At 35.9% G+C, this 24,181-nt stretch overlaps 1 protein-coding gene across 5 annotated transcripts in view; it reads right to left on the reverse strand.

Moving 5' to 3' along the window:
- LOC123555880 (uncharacterized) overlaps positions 1 to 24,181 on the reverse strand; it is a 45,881-nt gene extending 21,700 nt beyond the window's left edge. Inside the window, exon 1 of one of the 5 annotated variants that reach the window (XM_053548294.1) lies at positions 24,054 to 24,181. The gene's annotated coding sequence lies outside the window, so the exon portion shown is untranslated. Of the gene's footprint in view, positions 1 to 226; positions 448 to 595; positions 733 to 19,769; positions 19,915 to 24,053 lie in introns of those variants that run through there. The other 4 variants (XM_053548291.1, XM_053548293.1, XM_053548292.1 and 1 more) reach the window with 4 other exon arrangements.

A 24,181-nucleotide genomic window follows, 5' to 3' on the forward strand; every position in this document is an offset into this window, starting at 1 on the left:
AGTATTTTGAACAGAAATTTTCCTACAATGTAGATTCTACTGACACTTCACACAGCGATAAATAAACGTTTGGTCAGTAATATATGGTGAAATAAAAATCTTAGCTCTGAAATATCTGGCCACGATTAAAGAGATCCATACGTTTTAAGACATTTAACGTGTCGAACTGTTTAATATCATTTTTTCAGTAAAATAGAAACGTTATCGTATTAATAAATCTACTCACGTAATGTCATGAATTCGTAAAATGATGTTTCATTTCCACAACCGGGTAAATGACGATACGCCATTAAACGTTTAACACTACCTTAATTAGGTTTAACGTAAACAATTAAGACCCATGCTGTCCGCACCGTTTAGCAAATATGTGTTGATAACAAGTCACAAGATGGCATAATGAAATTACGCAGATATAAGTATCTGAATATTTCTTTTTCAATCTGATTACACACGGGTTCGTTTTTGTAAACTACCAGATACTATAAATAAATACAGCACACCCGATATTCGTGCGGTCTCTAAGTTGTTGATACAACGAAAAAAATAACTCATCTATTGACTCGAAGAGTTACTACTCACTTAAAATGACACATACTTCAAAAATAAAATGTAAAGTGTTACATGTATAACCATTATGATCTTTGGATTATCCTTTCAATAAAATGTAAAATGCCTTGAAAATTAATACAGTTAGATAATATGAAAATTGAAATCTTAAAATATCCATGTAGGATATCTATTACAACCGGTTTGCTTTAAATTTATTCAGTATGTTTGAAGTGTATAGATAGTATTATGACGTAACAGATATTTATTGAATTGTGTATAACACCGATCTTAATAATAAGAAAGATTACGCTATGACTAAATTTGTTCTGAATCAGTCGAAAAATACTCCAAACGCACAAAATTTATTTAATAGTTGTTTAATTTAAAAAAAATTCAGGTTATGATTTTACTGAATAAATAAGCTACCCAAGGTGACGTCTACGCCTGAGTCTGAGTCCTGTAATGTTGCCGCAGTACAACCTCACAAACCCGCTTTCTGTCATATACACTCAGTTCCAAAAGAAAGTGTGCACTTAGTTTTCTGTTATTTTTTCTCGGTTATTTTCATGAAAACTTATAATGTTTGGTACCAAAATTTAAATCAGTTCGTAAACAAATTGGTGTGCATTTTAGATTTTGAGTTATACCTGAGAGTTAGTGTATGAAAAAAATGAAACAAAAACGTCGGGGAATTTTTTAAAATATTTAAACTTAAAAAGTGCACACTTTCTTTTGGAACTGAGTATATACCACTTCACATTATCTTCATGATCAATGGGTGGAAGAATGGGGACATTTTGCTTCCCAGCGTCGATCTCAAGTGCACCTGATCAAAGTTCAGTCTTTTGAAATTGTTGAAGAAATGTTTGTTTGTTTGTTTTGGGTTAAGTTAACGCCGTTTTTCAACAGTATTTTAGTTATGTAACAGCGGGTATGGCGAGCAGTTAACCTAGCCAGTGTTCCTGGATTCTGTACCAGTACAAACCTGCCTTCCGCAAGTAACTGCCAACTTCTCCACATGAATCAGAGGTGGATGGTAAATGATTTCAGATACAACATCTTTTTTCAGATTGTCACAGACTAAGAGAACACACGACCCCCAACCGATGATCGAACTTACGAAATCGCGCTCCGTATAATTGTGCTCTCCCTTTTGAGCTAAGCGGGTGGGTTTTGAAGAAATGTAGCTTATTTAGAAAGAAAAACAACAGGACCAAGATGGCCCTAGGTCGCTCACCTGAGTAACATACCATAACAGTGTAAACATGTTTGACCTAGTGATCCAGTTTTTGACACCATATGACCAAGTTTCAAACTCGTCCGAGTTTTCAAGGATATAAATATTCTGGCCAAGTTTCATGAAGATTGGAGCAAACATATGGCCTCTAGAGTGACTAGTTTTTTCTTCGATTTGGCCTAGTGACCTAGTTTTTTGCCCCAACCTTACCCAATTTTTGTCTCGTCTAAGATTTCATGGAGACGATTATTCTGCCAAATTTTCATTCAGATTGGGCTAACAATGTGGCCTGTTGAGTGTAAACAAGCATTTTCTTCGATTTGACATACTGACCTTGTTTTTTACTACACATGACCCAGATTAAAAGTCGCCCAAGATTATATGGAGACAAACATTCTGACAAAGTTCCGCGAGGATTGAAGCAAAGTAGCTTCTTGAGTGTAAACACAATTTTCCTTTAATTTGACCTAGTGACCTAGGTTTTGACCCTACGTGACCAAGATTCGAAATCATCAAAGACTTCGTGACAACAAACATTCTGACCAAATTTTATGAAGATTGAATAAAACGTAGTTTTTGACCCCACGTGACCATGTGGCCCCTAGATTGTTAACAGGCTTTTTCCTTAATTTGACCTAGTGACCTAGCTTTTGATCCCACGTGACCCAGATAAGAACTCATCCAAACAAGTTTCATGCACACCAGATGAAAAATTCTGCCACTATTGCACACACGAAGTTTTTCTTTCATTTGACAGTGACCTAGTTTTTGACCCCAAATGACCTATATTCAAACGTGGTTTTTGATCCTACGCATCCCAGATAAGAGCTCATGCAACCAAGTTTCAACCACATCAGATGAAAAATGCAGCCTCTATTGCACACACCAATATTTTCTATGATTTTAAAGAGCGACCTAATTTTTGACCCCAGATGACCTATATTCAAACTTGATCTAGATTTTATCAAGACAAAGAATCTGAATTCCAGGAATATCCAGTGAAAAATGCAGCCCCTATTGCATACACAAGGATTTTCTTTGATTTCACCAGATGGCCTAATTGTTTGACCACAGATGACCCATATTCGAACTTGACCTGGTCTACATAAAGTCAAACATTTTGATCAAATTCCACGAATATTCAGTGAAAAATGCAGCTCCTGTTACATACACAAGTTTTTTCTTTGATTCGACCAGGTGACCTAGTTTTTGATCCCAGATAGACCATATTCGAACATGACCTAGATTTCATCAAGACAAACATTCTGATAAAATTTCACGAAGATCCACTGTAAAATGCAGCCCCTATGAGGGACATTAGCTTGTTACTTCCCTTGAAAAGTTGTATGATAAAGCGCAAGGATAACCAAATATTACATTGGTCCCTGTCAGTTGGATTCCTCTGACTTTTTCGTTATAATCTTTATCCAAGATGTTGCGGTTGGTCAAAATAAATATGCTTTTTATGTGTAGGTTTCTAAATAAAAATGATTAAACAAACATAAATTTAGCAGAGTGCCACTAAAAGGAACCTGTCCTTGAACATTTTCCAGTCCAATGAAATTTAGTATAGATATTGCTTTTGAAAATTACAAAGAAGTCAACGATAAAAACAGAGGAAGGACCAATCTACTTCTTAGACAAAATCAGAGGAAGTAACTGACTGATGTTCCCCATTGCATACACAATATTTTTCTTTGATTTTTGATCAGGTGGCCTAGTTTTTAACACCACCTGACCCAGATTTGACCTAGTAAGGTCATCGAGACAAACATTCTGACCAATTCTCTTGAGTATCAAGCTGTGGACTCCAGAGTGTTAACAAGATTTCCCTTTGATCTAGCCTACTTACCCAGTTTTTGACCCCACATGACTTTCGAATTTGGCCTAAAGATCATCAAGATAAATTCATGAAGATAGGGTTATAAATGTGGCCTCTAGAGTGTTAACGAGTTTTTCTTTTGATTCGACTGGGTGACTCAGTTTTGACCCCACATGACCCAGATTCGAACTTGACCTAGAACGCATCATAACAAACATTCTGACCAGTTCTAATGAGTTTCAAACTTAAACTGTGGACTGCAGAGTGTTTTCAAAATTTTCCTTTGATCTGGCCTACTGACCTAGTTTTTGACCCCATATGACCCAGTTTCGAATTTGACCTAGAGATCAACAAGACAAACATTCTGACTAAGTTTCATTAAGATCTGGTCAAAACTGTGGCCTCTAGTGTGTTAACAAGGCAAATGTTGATGCATGATGGACGCCGCCGGACAATGACCGGTCACAATAGCTCACCTTGAGCATTTCGTGCTCAGGTGAGCTAATAAGAACAAAAGTAAAACATGACCAGCAAAGTTCAAAGAATGCAGCCACCCTTACAGAACTGCCCATGGAAACAGGTTAATGCACACATTAGCAAATCGACTGAGCGTACGCATATATGAATACGAATGAATGCAATAATAACAAGAGGGCCAAGATGGCCCTAGGTCGCTCACCGGAGTAACACACCATAACAGTGTAAACATGTTTTACCTAGTGATTTCATGGAGACATATATTCTGACCAATTTTCATTAAGATTGAACCAAAAAACGTGGCCTCTTGAGCGTAAACAAGCATTTTCTTTGATTTGACCTAGTGACCTAGTCTTTCTACCCCACAAGACCCACATTCAAACTTGTCCAGAATTTCATGGCAAAGTTCGGGAAAATTGGAGCAAAAAGGTGGCCTCTAGAGTATATACAACTTTTCCTTTAATTTGACCAAGTGACCTAGTTTTTTTATCCCACATGACCCAGATTTGAAATCATCCAAGACATGATAACAAACATTCTGACCAAGATTTTTGAAGATAGAATAAAAAATAAGTGCCCCCTAGGGTGTAAACAAGCTTATTCTTTGACTTGACCAGATGACCTACTTTTTGACCCCACATGACCCAGATAAAAATTCATGCGATATTTCATGCAGAAAAACATTCTTACCAAGTTTCATGCACATCAAATGAACAAGAATGTTAACAAGTTTTTCCTTTGATTTGACCGGGTAACCTAGTTTTTGACCCTATAAGACCTAGTTTCGAACTTGGCCTAGAAATCATCAGATAAACATTCTGACCAAGTTTCATGAAGATAGGGTCATAAATGTGGCCTCTAGGTTGTTAACAAGTTTTTCCTTTGATTTGACCTGATGACCAAGTTTTTGACCCGACATGATCCAGTTTCGATCCAGGCCTAGAGATCATCAAGATAATCATTCTTTGCAAATTTGTATCAAATCAAAGTATAAATTAAAAATCCTCTATATGGCTGAAAGGGCCAAAATAGAAAATTTTGCCCCATCCAGGGGCAGTAACTCTAGAACCCATGAAGGAATCCAGCCAGTTTTCGAAAGGAACCGAGATCTTATTGTGACTTAAGTTGTGTGTAAGTGTAGTTAAATTCAAACATAAACAGTTTGGTTTCAGACAAGAATATCTTTGAAGTTTTTCCTATATAAGTGTATGTAAAACTTGGGACCCCCTGGATGGGGCCTCTTTTCAACTCGGGGCATAATTTGAAGTCTTGGTAGAGGACCACTAGGCAACGCAACATACCAAATATCAAAAGCCTAGGCCATGCAGTTTCAGACGAAGATTTTTAAAAATGTTTCCAATATAAGTCTATGTAAAACTTGGGAGCCCCGAGGAAGGGCCTCTTTTCACCCCAGGGCAGGGCCTCTTTTCAACCCAGGGTAATAATTTGAACAATTTTGGTACAGAACCACAAGGCAATGCTACATATCAAATATCAAAGGCCTAAGTCTTGTGGTAAAGTTTTTTTCGTATATAAATCTATGTTAATTTGGGACCCCAGAGGCATAATTTGAACAATCATCATAGAGGACCATTAGATGATGTTACAGGCCCAGTATCGAGGCAGTACACCTTGCGGTTTTGGACAAGAAGATTTTTAAGTTTTTCCTTTCGGTTGCCATAGCAATCAGAGTTCTGTATGGAATTCAATTCTTTGAACAATTTTGAAAGGGAGCCATCCAAGAATCATTCCTATGAAGTTTGATCAAAATTGAACTGGTGGTTTAGGAGGAGATGTTGTTTGAAGGAAAGTGCGGATGGCCGGCTGAATGGTGAGTGATCACAATAGCCCACCCCGAGCCTTTGGTTCAGGTGAGCTTAAAGGCTGACAAACATAAAACTTATCCAGGCAACGCCAAAGCTGACGCAGATCAAGTGATGACAATAACTTATCTTTTTTTTTCAATAAATCAGATGGCCTAAAAAAACCTTTTGAACACTAAAACTGCACTGTCTCGGTATCGTATGGTCATAACCTAAATGGTTTTATCAGGGGATTATGAAGCGTTTCTTTCTTCAGACTTAAAATGAATTACCAGGAAATTTGTGCACAAAAGTCAAGAAATGTTGTATTGTCTATTAGATAGTGTATGTTATATTGAACTGTCGATAGAGTGCACATTTTGCAGCTTACTGATAAAGACTTGGTGAAGTACTAATATAATATGATAATTGTTGACCTTGTGCATTCCAATTAGTTTAAAACAAAATCAGAAAAAAGAACATACACGTAAAACTTGTGTTTTATGTAAACTCGGTCATACATGTTCTTTCTTATAACAGTTACAGGAATATAGCAGTTATTTAAGAGATGTCGAGGTATAATTATAAACCACATTTTACAGCCCACCCCCCTCCTACATCTAGATGTTGTGTGCATTTAACAAACAAGAGGGGGGCCAAGATGGCCCTAGGTCGCTCACCTGAGAAACACACCATAACACACCATAACAGTGTAAACATGTTTGACCTAATGATTTCATGGAAAAAATATTCTGACCAATTATCATTAAAATTGGAGCAAAAGATCTTGAGTATTAATAAGTATTTTCTTTGATTTGACCTAGTGACCTAGTTTTTGACCCCAGACTACCCATATTCGAATTTGACCTAGATTTCATCAAGACAACCATTCTGACCAAATTTTATGAAATCCAGTGTAAAATGCAGTCCCTATTGCATACACAAGGTTTTTCCTTGATTTGACTTAGTGACCTAGTTTTTAAACCCAGATGACCCATATTCGAACTTGACCTAGATTTCATCAAGGCTATCATTCTGACAAAATTTCATGGAGATCAGTTGAAAAATACAGCCTCTATCGCATACACAAGGTTTTTCTTTGATTTAACCTAGTGCCTACTTTCTGACCCAGAAGACCCATATCTGAACTTGACCTAGATTACATCAATGCAATCATTCTGACAAAATTCCATGAAGATTAATTGAAAAATACAGCCTCTATCGCATACAGAAGGGTTTTCTTTAATTTGACCCAGTTACCTACTTTTTGAGTCCAATGACCCATAATCAAACTCAAAGTAGATTTTATCAAGGCAATCATTCTGAGGAAATTTCATGAATATCAATTGAAAAATACAGCCTCTATAGCATACATAAGGTTTTACTTTAATTTGACCTAGTGACCTAGATTTTGATCTCAGATGACCCATATTCAAACTCGACCTAGATTTCATCAAGGCAATCATTCTAACTTAATTGCAGGAAGATCAATTGAAAAATAAAGCCTCTATCGCATACATAAAGTCTTTCTTAGATTTGACCTAGTGACCTACTTTTTGACCCCAGATGACCCATATTCAAACTTGACCTACATTTCATCAATGCAATCATTCTGACTAAATGTCATGAAGATCAATTTAAAAATACAGCCTCTATCGCATACACAACGTTTTTCTTTGATTTAACCTAGTGACCTAATTTTTGAACCGAGACAACCGATTTTCAAACTTGACCTATATTTCTTCAATGCAATCATTCTGACCAAATGTCATGAAGATCAATTGAAGAATACAGCCTCTAGCGCATACACAAGGTTTTTCTTTGATTTGACCTAGTGACCTAGTTTTTGACCCGAGATGACTCATTTTCAAATTCGATTTAGATTTTATCAAGGTTATCAATCTGGCCAGTACTCATGAAAATTAAATGAAAAATACAGCCTCTATCGAATACACAAGGTTTTTCTTTGATTTGATCTAGTAACCTAGTTTTTGACCTCAGATGATCTATTTTCCAACTCAACCTAGATTTCATCAAGGTAATCATTCTGACTAAAATTCATGAAGTTTAATAAAAAAATACAGCCTCTATCGCATACACGAGGTTTTTCTTTGATTTGACCTAGTGACCTAGTTTTTGACCTGAGATAATCCATTTTCAAACTTAGCATAGATTTCATCAAGGTAATCATTCTGACCAAATTTCAGGAAGATCGGTTGAAAAATACAGCCTCTATCGCATACACAAGGTTTTTCTTTGATTTGACCTAGTGACCTAGGTTTTGACCTCAGATGATCCATTTTTAAACTCGGCCTAGATTTTATCAAGTAATCATTCTGACAAAATTCCATGAAGATCAGTTGAAAAATACAGCCTCTATCACATACACAAGCTAAATGTTGACAGACAGACAGACAGACGACAGACGACGGACGCCGGGCATCGAGCGATCAGAAAAACTCACCTGAACATTACTCAGGTGAGCTAAAAAGCTAAACACTTTTGACGAAATCCAAAACCATTATAACTTGAACATAAATTTTATATAACAAAACACATGTCATAACAACAAAATATTACAAGTAGTTAAATGAAATTGATACAGGCCATGGTTTCCCTCAATCAAAGAAGATAACCAGTCGTGGATTTTGTCCATCAGAGCTTGCAATTGACTGCGCAGTGCTGCTCATCTTAACAACTTTATTTCTTAAGTTAATGTGATCGACTTGACAGTTATTTACAAAATCATTGTCACTTCCTTCTGTTGGTCAGTTTCAGTAAAGCAGAGTGAAAATTATGCCATACTAGACCACTGTCTTTGTCATATTAAAACATAACCTTTGCCTTCACCATATTACAACTCTGCCAATACAATTGCCTGTGGATAAGTTCTGTTTTAGCCAGTTACAACATACAAATTTAGTAAAAATGTGGCATCTACAATATGTAAAATGTAAAATTTAATAAAAAAAAAATGTAAAGATAAGTAATGTAATCCATTTATGAGCTATTATGTTGTCAAGGGCTAGACCAGAGTGTCCTGTTAAAGTTGCATTGGGTCAAAGTTAGAAACAAATAAATTACCAACCAAAATTTCCAGTAAAAAGTTCTATTGAAAAATTGTTAATGAAAAAATGTAGTGAACTGTATGATTCAACTCTTGTTGTTTTTTTTTTTTTTTGTTTTTTTTTCTGTTTTTCTTTCAATTTAAAGGTTAACAATAAATATATTTTCTAGACTGATATTTTGATTTGGCTGAACCCTGTGTTCTAAATGTAAACAAACAAATCTCTGAGGAAACAGTAAATATCAGAAAACACATGAGCCGTGCCATGCGAAAACCAACATAGTGGTTTGTGACCAGCATGGATCAAGACCAGCCTGCGCATCCGCGCAGTCTGCTCAGGGTCAATGCTGTTCGATTCTAAAGTCTATTGCAATTAGAGCAACTGTTAGCGAACAGCATGGATCCTGGCCAGACTATGTCGGTTTCCTCATGGCATGGCTCAAATAAAAGTTTATGTATTATCCTTGCTGAGATGACAATTAACCTATTATGAAAAATATATACTACCAAATAACACCTTCCCCCTTCCCCATTTATCATACTGACCCCACAGATTTCTGTGGAGGGTAACTAACAAACCCAATAATTCATAATATTAAGTAAAACAATTAGTATATATAATGGGACTATATTGTGTGAGAATTTAACATACTTAAAAAGTGAAAGAATGGCATATCAATAACAACAAAAACAATATGTTTCTAAAAGACATATTCTAAATCAAAGAGGGTATCAATATTTTATTACAAAGTCTATGATAAGACAGATGACAAGGGGAAAATCAGACTGATATTCATTTGGATACAGTTGTTTCATTCTATGGCAAATGACTTCCCTTTTATGTTTTTTTTTGGAAGTGTCTAGGAGTACGGATCCGTACCTCTAGAATCTGAGTCTAGAGGTAAGGATCCGTACCTCTAGACAAGCCTGTTAGGGGCCTCCTTTTTCTAGGGATGTATGGTTATTTATATCTTAAATTATATTGAAAATGAAATTACAAATAATTCTTAACCAGAGTTCACTTAAAACTTGGATCTAAATGGTTTACAGATACCAGCTATCACTCGTTTATTTACCGTCTCTTTCAATACCTAGATAACCGAGGAAGTCAAAATGAATAACTGTTCTGTGCCGATTAGTTTGTTGTACAACATGTAGGTTTTTGGCAAACTGGACAGAAAATGGGCCATATATGGTAAATAAATTCTATTTGAAAATCAGCAAAAAAAATTTTTTTAAAATAAATTAGGCATAATAATATGCACCTACTTGTTTTGTTATTTAACAAAATATGATGACAATCGGTACGGAACTGATTGTTTAATAATCAATTAACCGACATTAAGTAAAAAAAACTGTTTGTGAAAACATCCCTTGTATCTCGTAATGGCTACCAAATATGTGGAAAACATAAATACGCTAAGGGTTAATTATCATTAAAAATAGTTTTTTCTTTCCAAAAATATTTACCATTATTTTGTTTAATCTTTGATATCTTTTTTCTGCCAGTTCAGATCCTCGTGATTTATTTGGTGTTCCTCGGTTATTTACGTTCCGAAAGAAAATGTAACAATTCAGATAAACGTTGTTATCTGTAGGCCTAAACCATTTATATACAAGTTTAATGTGAATTCTGATGAAGACTTATTTGTTATTTCATTTTCAACAGGATTCGAAATGTAAATGCCCCTTAATCTCTAGAAAAACGGAGATCCGTTCCCATGGAAAACCCCTTACAGGATTGTCTAAAGGTGCGGATCCGTACCTCTAGATTCAGATTCTAGAGGTACGGACCCGTACCTCTAGACACTTACTTTTATTTTCAAGATTCATACGCATACTAATTATGACTGTTTCGTCTACAGAAAATATCAGGCTCATGCTGCTTTTGACAAACCTAGAACTTATTCAACATTCTCTCCGTTACAACAGGTTACACAATCTTCAACATCCATGTTTATCTGTCATATTTACATATATGACATTTTTCTTAAGTCACTGTTCAGGCTCCTATGATCTTGACCTTTGATCAAGTGACCCCAAAATAAATAGGGGTCATCTACTCTGCATGTCCAATTATCCTACGTTTCAACATTCTAGGTCATGTGGTTCTCGAGTTATTTTCCGGAAATGATTTTACATGACCAGGCCCTTGTTACCTTGACCTTTAATAGATTGACCCAAAAATCAATAGGGGTCATCTACTCTGCATATTCAACATTCTAGGTCAAGTGGTTCTCAAGTTATTGATCGGAAATTGTTTTCCATGTTCAAGCTCCTGTGACCTTGACCTTTAACAGAGTGACCGCACAATCGATAGGGGTCATCTACTCTGCATGTTCAATCATCCTATGAAGTCTCAACATTCTGGATCAAGAGGTTCTCAAGTTATTGATCGGAAATTGTTTTCAATGTTCAGGCCCCTGTGACCTTGACCTTTAACGGGGTGACCCTAAAAACATAAAAACAATATGGGTTACTCTGCAGGAACAATCATCCTATGAAGTTTCAACATTCTGGGTCAAGAGGTTCTCAAGGTATTGATCGGAAACGGTTTTCGATGTTCAGACCCCTGTACCTTGACTTTTAACAGAGTGACCCCAAAATCGATAGGGGTCATCTTCTCGGCATGACCAATCATCCTATGAAGTTTCAATATTCTGGATCAAGTGGTTCTGAAGTTACTGACCGGAAACGGTTCTCCATGTTCAGACCCCTGCGACCATGACCTTTAACAAAGTGACTCTAAAATCGATAGGGGCCATCTACTCTGCATGACCAATCATCTATGAAGTTTCAACATTCTTGGTCAAGTGGTACTCAAGTTATTGATCGGAAATGGTTTTCAATGTACATGCCCTTGTGACCTTGACCTTTGACGGAGTGACCCCAAAAACAATTGAGGTCATCTACACTATATGACCAATCATCCTATGAAGTTTCAACATTCTGGGTCAAGTGGTTCTCTAGTTATTGATCGGAAATGGTTTTCAATTTTCAGGCCCCTGTGACCTTGACCTTTGACGGAGTGACCCTAAAAACAATAGGGGTCGTCTATCTCAGCAGCCCTACAATCCTATGAAGTTTGAAGGTGCTAGATCAAATGGTTCTCCAGTTATTGATCGGAAATGAAGTGTGACGTACGCTGAACATGCTATCTACAATTGTATACAAATTGTATTACCTCCTAACATATTTGGCTGTACATTTTTTCTGCGATTTATTCTCAGTGTTTTTAGAAACATGCTGCATAAATTATCATATTGTATAAAAAGTCGATAGATCAAAATTGGTTAGTTTAGGACACATGAAACATCTAATAAGGAATCCCTATACACATCTTAATTGTCCCGGACCAGTATGCGGAAATACTGTGGCCAAATGTTTCAAGATTGTCTAAAATAATTGCATATATCGTGATAAAGCAAATATTTCGATTGTTTTTATAATTTATAAATGTACAATCACGTATGTGTGAGAAAGTTACGTTAAGGTTACCGCAGGAAGTGCCGAAAATTCTATTTCCACCAAATTTTCCGTGAGATAAGCAGCGCGTAAGTACATAAATTCCACTATAATAATTTAAACCTTTCTTATATTTGCACAATCCTTGAAAAGAATTTTGGATAGTTGCCAAATCTTGTTCACATTAAGTCTAAGACTTGTCTTAAAATTTTAGGCAGTTTGGTACACCATACGTAGAAAAATCATTGTCCGCACATTACACTACTTTTATGTATGCCGAAAATAGCAATATGTACAGATTTATTTTTGTTTTAATACATGAGGTGGTCAGATTTGAAAACGGATTTTGTACTAAGTTTAGTTCTATTCACTAAGACAATTCTCCTATGCACTAATTGAAACTTTGAACTAACTTTTGCCATTCATGAATTTTTGATAAAGTATTTTGAAAGGAATTATAAATCTAACCAAAAATTTGGAAAAATACAGGTAAAATATCTTCTTTGTTTATTTCCAAATTTTTGTTTTACTTTTTATACAGCAACTTTTATTTCAGGTCTTGAAAACTGAGCTGTTTTTGTACTCTGGAACAGCTGCATTTGAAAGCTTTTGTTCACTGTATTTTCACAACTCAAATGAAAGTCACTCTAAATTCAAGATGGCGGAAGTACCTTAACATTTCCAACGGCAGTCTTGCAATTTCTTTTCGTGTAAGAACTGCTGTGTTTGGAACATTGATTCTATTGGAATAACTTGCATTTTGCCTTTACATGTATCACTACGATCTCAAATTAAAAAGTTATCAATATTGAACGGTTAAGTAGCTTTAATCAAACGAAAATTTCTCGTTGTAAGCAAGTGAATGGACCACGCGAGGTGCGTTACAATATAAAGGAAAATCTCATTATGCTTGCTGGAGTAATCACCCATTTTATACTCGTACATTAATTTCAAAATATTGTTGTCTTTTTTTAAACATCTCTAGGGTCTATAAAGTATTTACAGTCTATAAATAGCCAACGAACCATAGGTACCAACACTTTATCTGAGAAAACGTATCACATATTCGCAACTGTAAAGATCAGAATCTTATTTCATACATAATTAAGCAGTTAAGTTTCAATGGCGATAACCAAAATGTTTCGGAAATTATGAACTCTCTATTGTACATATTCAATTTTACATGTCTTTCACTAATTAGTTTAAAATTTGTAATTTATGCACGTTCCATTCTCCCGTCGTCGGAGGGGCGGATCCGCCCTATTGCAGCAAAATACCTTAATCCACGACTTGTGGCTAAACTACGGATATTAACCACATATCAGCCTCCATGATCATGGAAATTCATGACTCAAACAAAAAGCGCCATCCAGTCACATTTTTCTTATACAATCACTTATACATACATGCACATTCTGTTACAGTCAGTACTTTCATTCGAACATACATATCTTCTCAACTGTTGCCTCTACTCCTCATACTCTCTGGAAATGTACACCCTCAGCCAGGACCCAATAGTACAAATTCATCAGACAACTCATCTTTATCCGCATACAGTGAAATATTGCAAAGTGGTCTTTCTGTTATGCATCTAAATATTCAAAGTATCAAGCCTAAACTTGACATTTTAGAAATAGAAGCTCAGCCTTATGATATTCTTATCTTCACAGAATCTTGGCTATCTCCTGCAATATCAAATGACGATCTTCTCATACCTAACTTTCAAACACCGTTTCGCTGTGATCGTAATGCTCGCACATGTGGAGGAGTCACTAACTATATTCGAGATGGCCTTCTCGCCAAAAATCGTGACGACCTTTCTGTTGCTGTATTAGAGGCTCTCTGTCTTGAAATAAATTTCAGACATCGTGTCATCCTTGTAGGAGGCATATATCGTCCTCCGGATTCAAATAATCAGCAATGACTTCTTCTTGAACAGTCCATAGACCAAGCTTTTAACCAACCTTGTGATAATATCCTAGTTGCTGGTGACTTTAACATCAATATTCTAAACACTCAGACAAACAAGATATCAAATTTCCTCTTACCAGGCAGAACAATTAATTTCATCACCAACACATTTTACAGAAAACTCATCCTCTCTTATTGATCTCATTTTTGTTAAAAATAAAAATCACGTACTAGTTAACAAGCTTTGTTGCCGATCATTTATTCCTGACATGATTCGATTTCACTGCCCTATTGTTGCTGTTCTTAAACTAGACAAACCTATAAACACTACATTCAAAAGAAAGGTATGGTTGTACGACAAAGGTAACTATGATCAATACAAAACAATACTGCATAATACTACCTGGGACACCATAATAGAAAACACAGACCTTAACAAAGCCACTGAAGACATCACACACGCAATATTTACTGCAGCACAACAAACAATTCCAAATAAAACAGTCACAATAAGACCAAACGTCATTCCTTGGCTAAATAACACGATAAGAAAGGCTGAAGTTACACAACACAGCAAAACGCCTTAACACTGAACAAGCTTGGACAAAGTTTAAAACAATACGTAACGAGGTTACAAAACTAATACGAATATCAAAACAAAACTACCAAAATAAACTTATTGAACACGTAAACTCAAACACAATAACAGCGAAATTCTGGTTCAAAACTGTTAAATACTAACAAATAAAACAACAGCTCAGACAATTCCAACACTACAAGACCAAAATACACAAGCATCTACAGACCAAGAAAAGACAGAACTCCTTAACCATTTCTTTTGCTCACAATCCACCATAGATGACATTAATGAAATTTTGCCACTATGCCCATCCTCTACTACAGCTACCCTAACGAATATTCTTATTACACCAACATACGTCTCTGATGCTATATCCCTCATTGATCCATCTAAAGAATGTGGTCCTGATTTCATCAGCCCTAAACTTCTTCGAAAAGGTAAGGCAGAACTTTCTGAACCTCTTTCAAAGTTTTTCAATAAGTTATTGTCGCATGCCTTCTTCTTCTCGTCCTGGAAACTAGCAAACGTTACTCCAGATTTTAAAAATTCAGATCCCTCTAAACCTTCGAACTATCGACCAATCTCGCTTCTAAGCTGCATAGGCAAACTTTTGGAACGGTGTATTCACAAATATCTCTACAACTATGTCACTCAAAACAATCTTCTTACTTCTCTTCAATCAGGCTTTATCAAAGGTGACTCTGCAGTGAACCAACTGGTATATCTTCATAACGACATCTGCAATGCTCTCGATAACGGCAAAGAAGTTCGAGCCGTGTTTTGTGACGTTTCGAAAGCCTTCGACAGGGTGTGGCATCGCGGACTTCTTCATAAGCTATCCTCTCTTGGTTTTAAGGGCTTACTTCTGGACTGGATAACCTCATACCTTTCCACGCGTAAGCAGCGAGTTGTGTACGCAAATGCATTATCCTCTTGGTCGACAGTCAACGCTGGTGTCCCACAAGGATCTATTCTAGGACCTTTGTTATTCCTAACAAACATCAACGACATTGTTTCAAACATTGGTTCTAAAATTCGTCTTTTTGCAGATGATACTAACTAGTCTTTATATCATCGTAGATGATCCAGCTTTAGCCAGTACCACTCTGAACACTGATCTTGAAACTATACTAGTATACTCTTGGTCCAAAGCATGGCTTGTGACACTCAACCCATCAAAAACAAAATCCACGATCTTTTCAAGAAAACTCTATAAACCCAATCATCCTCAAATATATATTAACAATATACCAATTTCTGAAGTGGCTGTACACAAACATCTCGGTCTCACCTTTTCCTCAGATCTAAAATGGTCCTCACATATATCTATTACTTTTAGAAAAGCTTGGCAACGAATTGGAATAATGAGATCTCTTAAATTTCTATTAAATCGACAAAGTCTCGAACGAATGTAATTCTTGAAAACCAGCATAATATCAATACTAGATATAACAAAAGAAACATCAGAAATATCTTTTGCCAGTCACATTCATACAAATCTTCCTTTCTTCCTAACACAATAAACGACTGGAACTTACTTCCTCAACATAACAAATCATCTCCTTCAGTCAATGCCTTCTAATCAAATCTGAATAAAAACCTAACGAAATCAAATCCTTTATTTAATGCTGGATCCAGAAAAGGCCAAATTCTTCATGCTCGATTACGTCTAGGTTGTAGCTCCCTTAACTATGACCTCAACCGCCGAGGAATCACAAACACCGCTAGATGTGAATGTGGTGAGATAGAAACTGTCGGCCATTATCTGCTTCATTGTCGAAAATACCAAAATTATCGAAATGACATATTTTCCAATCCCCAATGCGCTCTGACTTTTAACAATCTGCTGTATGGTGATGAACATCTATCTTATCAACATAATATTTCCCTATTCACAGACGTTCAACGATTTATCATCTCAACAAATAGATTCAATACATAAGCTGCGACAATCACCATCTCTGCTCTCCCAACCCCAAACGATGACGCGAGACACCAGCATAAACATGCTCGTTAATTCTTTACTCACCATTAAAAAACAACACACACACACACACACACACGCACACACGCACACACAGAAACTTTGTATTATACATATATTTTTCACATTCATATTCCGATTAACACAACATGATACACATACTTACACAGCCTAGTTACTATTCTTCATCTAACCTCTGTTTTTCTGATGGAGCGGAATTCATATAAGTTTTAAGTAGCTTGTTTTCCAATCCATTCGATTAAAAAATTCTTTGTTTGTTTGTACTATTTTGATTGATGTATGTCTTTCTATCAAACTTTGTTAATTTAAATATAGTACTCATGTTTGTATATACAATTTGTGGAAATAAATACAGTTTAAACTAAAACTGAGGTCTCTAGAGTGTTCACAAGCTTTTCCTTTGATCTCGCTTCTGACCTAGTTTTTGACCCCACATGACACAGTTTCAAAACTGACTCAGAGATCATCAAGGCAAACATTCTGACAAAGTTCCATAAACATTGGGTCACAACTGTGACCTCTAGAGTGTTCAAAAGCTTTTCACTTGACCTGACCTACTGACCTAGCTTTTGATCCCACATGACCAAGATTCGAACTTGAACTACAGATCATCAAGACAAACATTCTGACAAAGTTTCATAAAGATGGAGTCACAACTGCGGCCTCTAGAGTGTTCACAAACTTTTCCTTTGATCTGGCCTTCTGACCTATTTTTTGACCCCACATAATCCAGATTCGAACTTGACCTAGAAATCGACAAGACACATATTTTGACCAAATTTTATAAAGATTGAGTCAAAACTGTGGCCTCTAGAATGTTTACAAGCTTTTCCTTTGATCTTGTCTAGTGACCTAGTTTTTGACCCCATATTACCTAGTTTCACATCTGGCATAGAAATCACCAAGACAAACATTCTGACCCAGTTTCATAAAGATTGAGACACAACTGTGGCCTTTAAAGTGTTCACAAGCTTTCCCGTTGATTTGACCGGGTGACCTAGTTTTTTATCCCACATGACCATGGTTCAAACCTGATCTAGAAATCATCAGGATCAACATTCTGACCAAGTTTCATAAATATTGGGCCACAACTGTGGCCTTTAAAGTGTTCACAAGCTTTTCCTTTGATCTAACCTACTGACCTAGATTTTTACCCCACATGACCCGGTTTCAATCTTGACCTAGAGATCCTCAAGACTAATATTCTGACCAAGTTTAATAAAGATTGGATTACAAATGTGGCCTCTGGAGTGTTCACAAACTTTTCTTTTGATCTGACCTACTGACCTAGGTTTTGACCCAACATGACCCAGCTTCAAACTTGGCCTAGAGATCATCAAGACTAACATTCTGACAAAGTTTCATAAAGATTGGGCCACAAATGTGGCCTCTAGAGTGTTCACAAAGCAAATGTTCACGCACAACGCACGACGGGCGCCGACGGGCGCCGACGGACGCAGGACAATGACCGGTCACAATAGCCCTCCTTGAGCACTTTGTGTTCTGGTGAGCTAAAATGAGTTAAATATTTAACAGACATTACTTACTGACGGCAAGTAACGCAGAAGTTGTCCTCAAATGGTGTCTCTTGACTAGCATATCGTCAAAAACATTTAAATATAGTACTCATGTTTGTATATACAATTTGTGGAAATAAATACAGTTTAAACTAAAACTGAGGTCTCTAGAGTGTTCACAAGCTTTTCCTTTGATCTCGCTTCTGACCTAGTTTTTGACCCCACATGACACAGTTTCAAAACTGACTCAGAGATCATCAAGGCAAACATTCTGACAAAGTTCCATAAACATTGGGTCACAACTGTGACCTCTAGAGTGTTCAAAAGCTTTTCACTTGACCTGACCTACTGACCTAGCTTTTGATCCCACATGACCAAGATTCGAACTTGAACTACAGATCATCAAGACAAAATTCTGACAAAGTTTCATAAAGATGGAGTCACAACTGCGGCCTCTAGAGTGTTCACAAACTTTTCCTTTGATCTGGCCTTCTGACCTATTTTTTGACCCCACATAACCCAGATTCGAACTTGACCTAGAAATCAACAAGACACATATTTTGACCAAATTTTATAAAGATTGAGTCAAAACTGTGGCCTCTAGAATGTTTACAAGCTTTTCCTTTGATCTTGTCTAGTGACCTAGTTTTTGACCCCATATTACCTAGTTTCACATCTGGCATAGAAATCACCAAGACAAACATTCTGACCCAGTTTCATAAAGATTGAGACACAACTGTGGCCTTTAAAGTGTTCACAAGCTTTCCCGTTGATTTGACCGGGTGACCTAGTTTTTTATCCCACATGACCATGGTTCAAACCTGATCTAGAAATCATCAGGATCAACATTCTGACCAAGTTTCATAAATATTGGGCCACAACTGTGGCCTTCAAAGTGTTCACAAGCTTTTCCTTTGATCTAACCTACTGACCTAGATTTTTACCCCACATGACCCGGTTTCAATCTTGACCTAGAGATCCTCAAGACTAATATTCTGACCAAGTTTAATAAAGATTGGATTACAAATGTGGCCTCTGGAGTGTTCACAAACTTTTCCTTTGATCTGACCTACTGACCTAGTTTTTGACCCAACATGACCCAGTTTCAAACTTGGCCTAGAGATCATCAAGACTAACATTCTGACAAAGTTTCATAAAGATTGGGCCACAAATGTGGCCTCTAGAGTGTTCACAAAGCAAATGTTCACGCACAACGCACGACGGGCGCCGACGGGCGCCGACGGACGCCGGACAATGACCGGTCACAATAGCTCTCCTTGAGCACTTTGTGTTCTGGTGAGCTAAAATGAGTTAAATATTTAACAGACATTACTTACTGACGGCAAGTAACGCAGAATTTGTCCTCAAATGGTGTCTCTTGACTAGCATATCGTCAAAAACATTTTATAAGTAGTGTTAATAAATGTTCAGTGGTAAGGTATACATATAAAATTCCAAGCTTTCAAACACTGAATTTGAAACTAGTACAGATCAGCTCACGCGGAAAACCCACTTTCCGTTTTTCCTCGAAGGAAAAATCTTGCATAGCGAGAAATTTCTCCGAGTACTGCCTAATTCTGACTCGGAGTACCGACTGTTATAGTTTTATTACTTTAGCGGAATTTCGTCGAGTCACTCCGAGAAATTACTTGACGGAACTCCGAGTCCAAAATATACAGGTAACACTTTAATGATTTCAGGTATTTTATGGCCACTCCGCGCGACTCCGAGTCTGTAATAAACAATAAATCGGTCATTTCGAGTACCGCGAGGTGATTTGACGAAACTTCGAGGCAGCATTTCCTTACTTACGGATTGTTTTTACATAATTAGCTTGTTTTTCTTTTGTTCTTTTTTTTTTATATATATATTTGAATGTATATAACTGTTGTAAATTTTGATATTTAAATAGTTTCTGACCATGCGAATTAGATTAAGAAATATATTTATTTATAATAAACTAAATTATTAATCACACGACATTAAACAAACTTTGAAATCACCGCCGTTAAAGGAAAGTGATTTGTTAAATTTTGATATTTAAATAATTTCTGACTTTGCGAATCAAATTTAGGAAAAAAAGTCGTGTTATTATTTATAACTTATGCACTTAATTAAAAATAATTTATACTATATAAACTTTAAAATAACACCCGCTAAAAGTAAATTAAGTAAATTGTTTAGTATGATATTGAAATACATGCGAATTAGATTTAGAAGTAAATTTATGTAGAACGGAATAAATTATTAATCATATATTATTAAATAAATTTCCAAATGAGCGCTGTTAAAGGAAACTGTTTTGTTGTATGATGATATAGAAATAATTTTTGACTTTGCGAATTTAATTTAGAAATAAAGTCATAAAAATGCACTAAAATATGAATACTTTATAACTAGATAAACTTTAAAATTACGCCCGCTAGAAAAGTAAATTAAAAGTAAACAGAATTTCAAATAACTGCCATTATAGAATAGTGATTCAAATATAATATTGAAATAGTTTCTGACAGTGCAAATTTAATTTAGAAATAAATTGATGTAAAATGGACTAAATTAGAAACTATATGATACTAGATAAACTATAAGATAATGGCCGTGAACGAAAAGTGACTTTTATTAAGTAATGAAAATTATAGGAGAAATGATTAATTTTATCATGAAAGTGGTCTTTCTTTTATTCAGTTGGAAGGAATTATAAATAGGATAAAAACACTACTGCCGTATCCACTAAAAAAGAAATAAAATATCATTAGTAAACAGAAAAGTTTGGTTTATCTTAAAGTAAGATAAAATACATCGATATTATTTTTATTTACAATTCAGTATTATTTTTATTTACAAATTTTGTGTTATTTCGCGTATCACTATGTAAAATATAATCACCCTGCTCCAAGTAATCTGAAATCTGTCCTCGAATTTATTCGAAGGCTCATTTAAATTTGTATAGGTAATTAATTATTCGTCTCGGAGTCACTCGAAGGAATTCCGTCAAGTGACTCGGAAACAAAAGAAACCAATATACAAATGAAGGTGTGTATTCCGCTAATTGGATTTCATCTCGAGTCACTTCGAGGATTTCCTTCGAGTGATTTCGCATAAATCCTCGGAGTCAGATAGCGAAATTCCTTGACGGAAAATGGCTGACTCGAAAAACTTCGAGTCGGAGCCTTGGTACTCGTTTTGGCCATCCTCCGAGAATCAAGTAGAATGGGTTTTCCGCGTGAGCTGATCTGTATGTGCTATCCGAAACACAGAATAATACCCGTTATATTAAATATACTTGTTACAAATGTAGCTGTGGTATATAAACGGTTCACTTAAGATCTATATATAACGCATGTAACATTGAATTGCATGATATATTGTACACCCCCATTTAAATCAATACGCTACGTAATAGGACTGCAAACTATATATAAATACGGTGTCCCGTTCGGGCCATCGTGCTATTCTCTGTCAACGCATACACGAGCGATTCCACGGCGATACGACGATGATAGAGCGAGGGCAAGATGACGAAGACGCGAAGCCTCTGCTCCCTTATCCCTTATCATCGTGCTATTGAGCTGTCGTGCCATCACAAACGTGTCATCGCTGTCGTGTTATCACACGGCATGTAAACACTGGCTCCCTCCCTTTATGGAGGCGAGTTGAAAAAAGAGCTAGTGATACTTCCTAGGCGGCGCTAATGACCGGAACTATATGAGAAATATAAACCAAAAAAAGGGCGAGTTTATTTTTTACTTTCTGTAAGAAATTTTAGGTCTTATTTCGATAAGGGACAATGTTATTCCACTTAGAAATTGTTATATTTCATATGACGTGAGAACGTTTGAAAACTGAAATAGGACCAGTTCAAAACGGAAATGGCTATATGTCTATATATTTCGCCCTAATTTACACTAGTCAAAAATTTCAAAGACATCGTATGGAACTTGTTGAAAATAATATTATTATTGTATAATTTATGCGATTTTTGACGGGTTTCACCCACCTGTGTACATTTATGACCAAGAGGGGGAGCCAGCACTACAGAGGGACGCTAAGAACAAGAGTGGGAGCCAATGAACATTTCAATTTCAGGTTGTTTTACTACTTTAAGCGATCAGCAAGATATTCGTTTTCCTTGACAGTTGTGTCTATTCTTATGCCGTTCTACAGCTGTATATACAAACAATAACAAAACTTTTAAATCAGTATGACTTTTGAATACACAGCTATGACTTGAGAATGACGGACGAACGGACACAAACAAAACAATATCCCTTCGATTTAAATCGAGGAATAAATATCTCCAATACATGCCGTTTTCAATTTGTTTGTTATTTTTAAAATATGTGGGATGATAACCTTTGGATGAATATTGTATAGAGATTTCAAAGAGATCGTTTGGATCTTGTTGAAAATAATATTATTATTGTATAATTTACGTGATTTTCGACGGGTTTCACCCACCTGTGTACATTTATGAACAAGAGGAGGAGCCAGCCCTGCAGAGGGGGCTCAGATAGGGAAAACCAGACCCTCTGTCTGGCAACAATCGTTTTGTTTTTTTTTCGACAAAGCAGTATGGCTTTACAAAAGATGAGTTGTTTGGATCATTGTTAATGATGTTATCGACCAAGTTTAATGAACTTTAATGAAGATCCATACAGACGTCGGTTCAATTTAAAGCTCTGTTTGCCCTAAAAAGGCCAACTATCCCATTTGAACAAATTTCAGGATGGACCTCAAAATTATCAATTCCAGACCAAATTTGATGAATATTCCGTCAAACGGTTCATGAGAAGAAGATAATTATATATACATAGAATGAAAATATACGGCAATCTGTCGCGTTTTCAGTTCAGAATCTTTCTTTAAATAATTACAACTTGTTTTATAGAATACACAAACTATGTGTCGAATATATTTGCAAATAAAATACGTTATAACTGCATTAAATGCTTGGCTAGAAAAATGTATTGTTCACTCTGTACTTATTTTAAGAAAGATATTACAAAATGCAACAGATTTCCGTATAACTTCATTTTAAGTATAGTCACTGGATTAATTAATAAAAAATTATAGAATGGAATACTAAATTTGGAACTCTGACATCTGCACTAATCTGCACTATCGTGGCTATCAACGCGGTACATTTTTTCTCAAAACTGCAAAGAATAGTAAGCAAACAATTAAAAGGCATGTGGTGCCTATCTATAAATACTTGTTGGTATTGTTGATATTTACCCATTATCTAATTAGGTAAACGTTAACTATAGATAAATTTGATGTGTCATCTACTATAAATACTTTTCTTTTTTGGGTTTCCAAATTTGCTTCGTTATACATTTTAAACCAATGGCGTGGGAGCGAACCTATAGGAGGTGTGTGTGTGTTGTGGGGGGGGGGGGGGTAGTCAATATATATCAATAAATCTATATCAGTAAATCTAAATGGTCTCTCAGGTTGGATTTTCTCCATTATCTACTGTTGTTTTTGTTTGGTTTTTTTCGTTGTTTTTTTTTAAATAGTTTTTCATCTCTCAAATTGCTCCTACGTCCATGTAAACTACTGTATAACACATCAATTCTACTTTTGACACATACATATATATTAGTTAATCTCGCACTTACCATGACGATCCCTGGCTTATTCAATAATTTTGTCCTCTGTTATCAAGTATAAAATGAATGAAATTTGGTGAATATGTAATAGTAATTACGTTAAAAGTATTTAGTTTCATTAATTGTCTCAAACGGTT

The sequence above is a fragment of the Mercenaria mercenaria genome, chromosome 7 (assembly GCF_021730395.1).
Source record: "Mercenaria mercenaria strain notata chromosome 7, MADL_Memer_1, whole genome shotgun sequence".
NCBI classification, from domain to species: domain Eukaryota; kingdom Metazoa; phylum Mollusca; class Bivalvia; order Venerida; family Veneridae; genus Mercenaria; species Mercenaria mercenaria.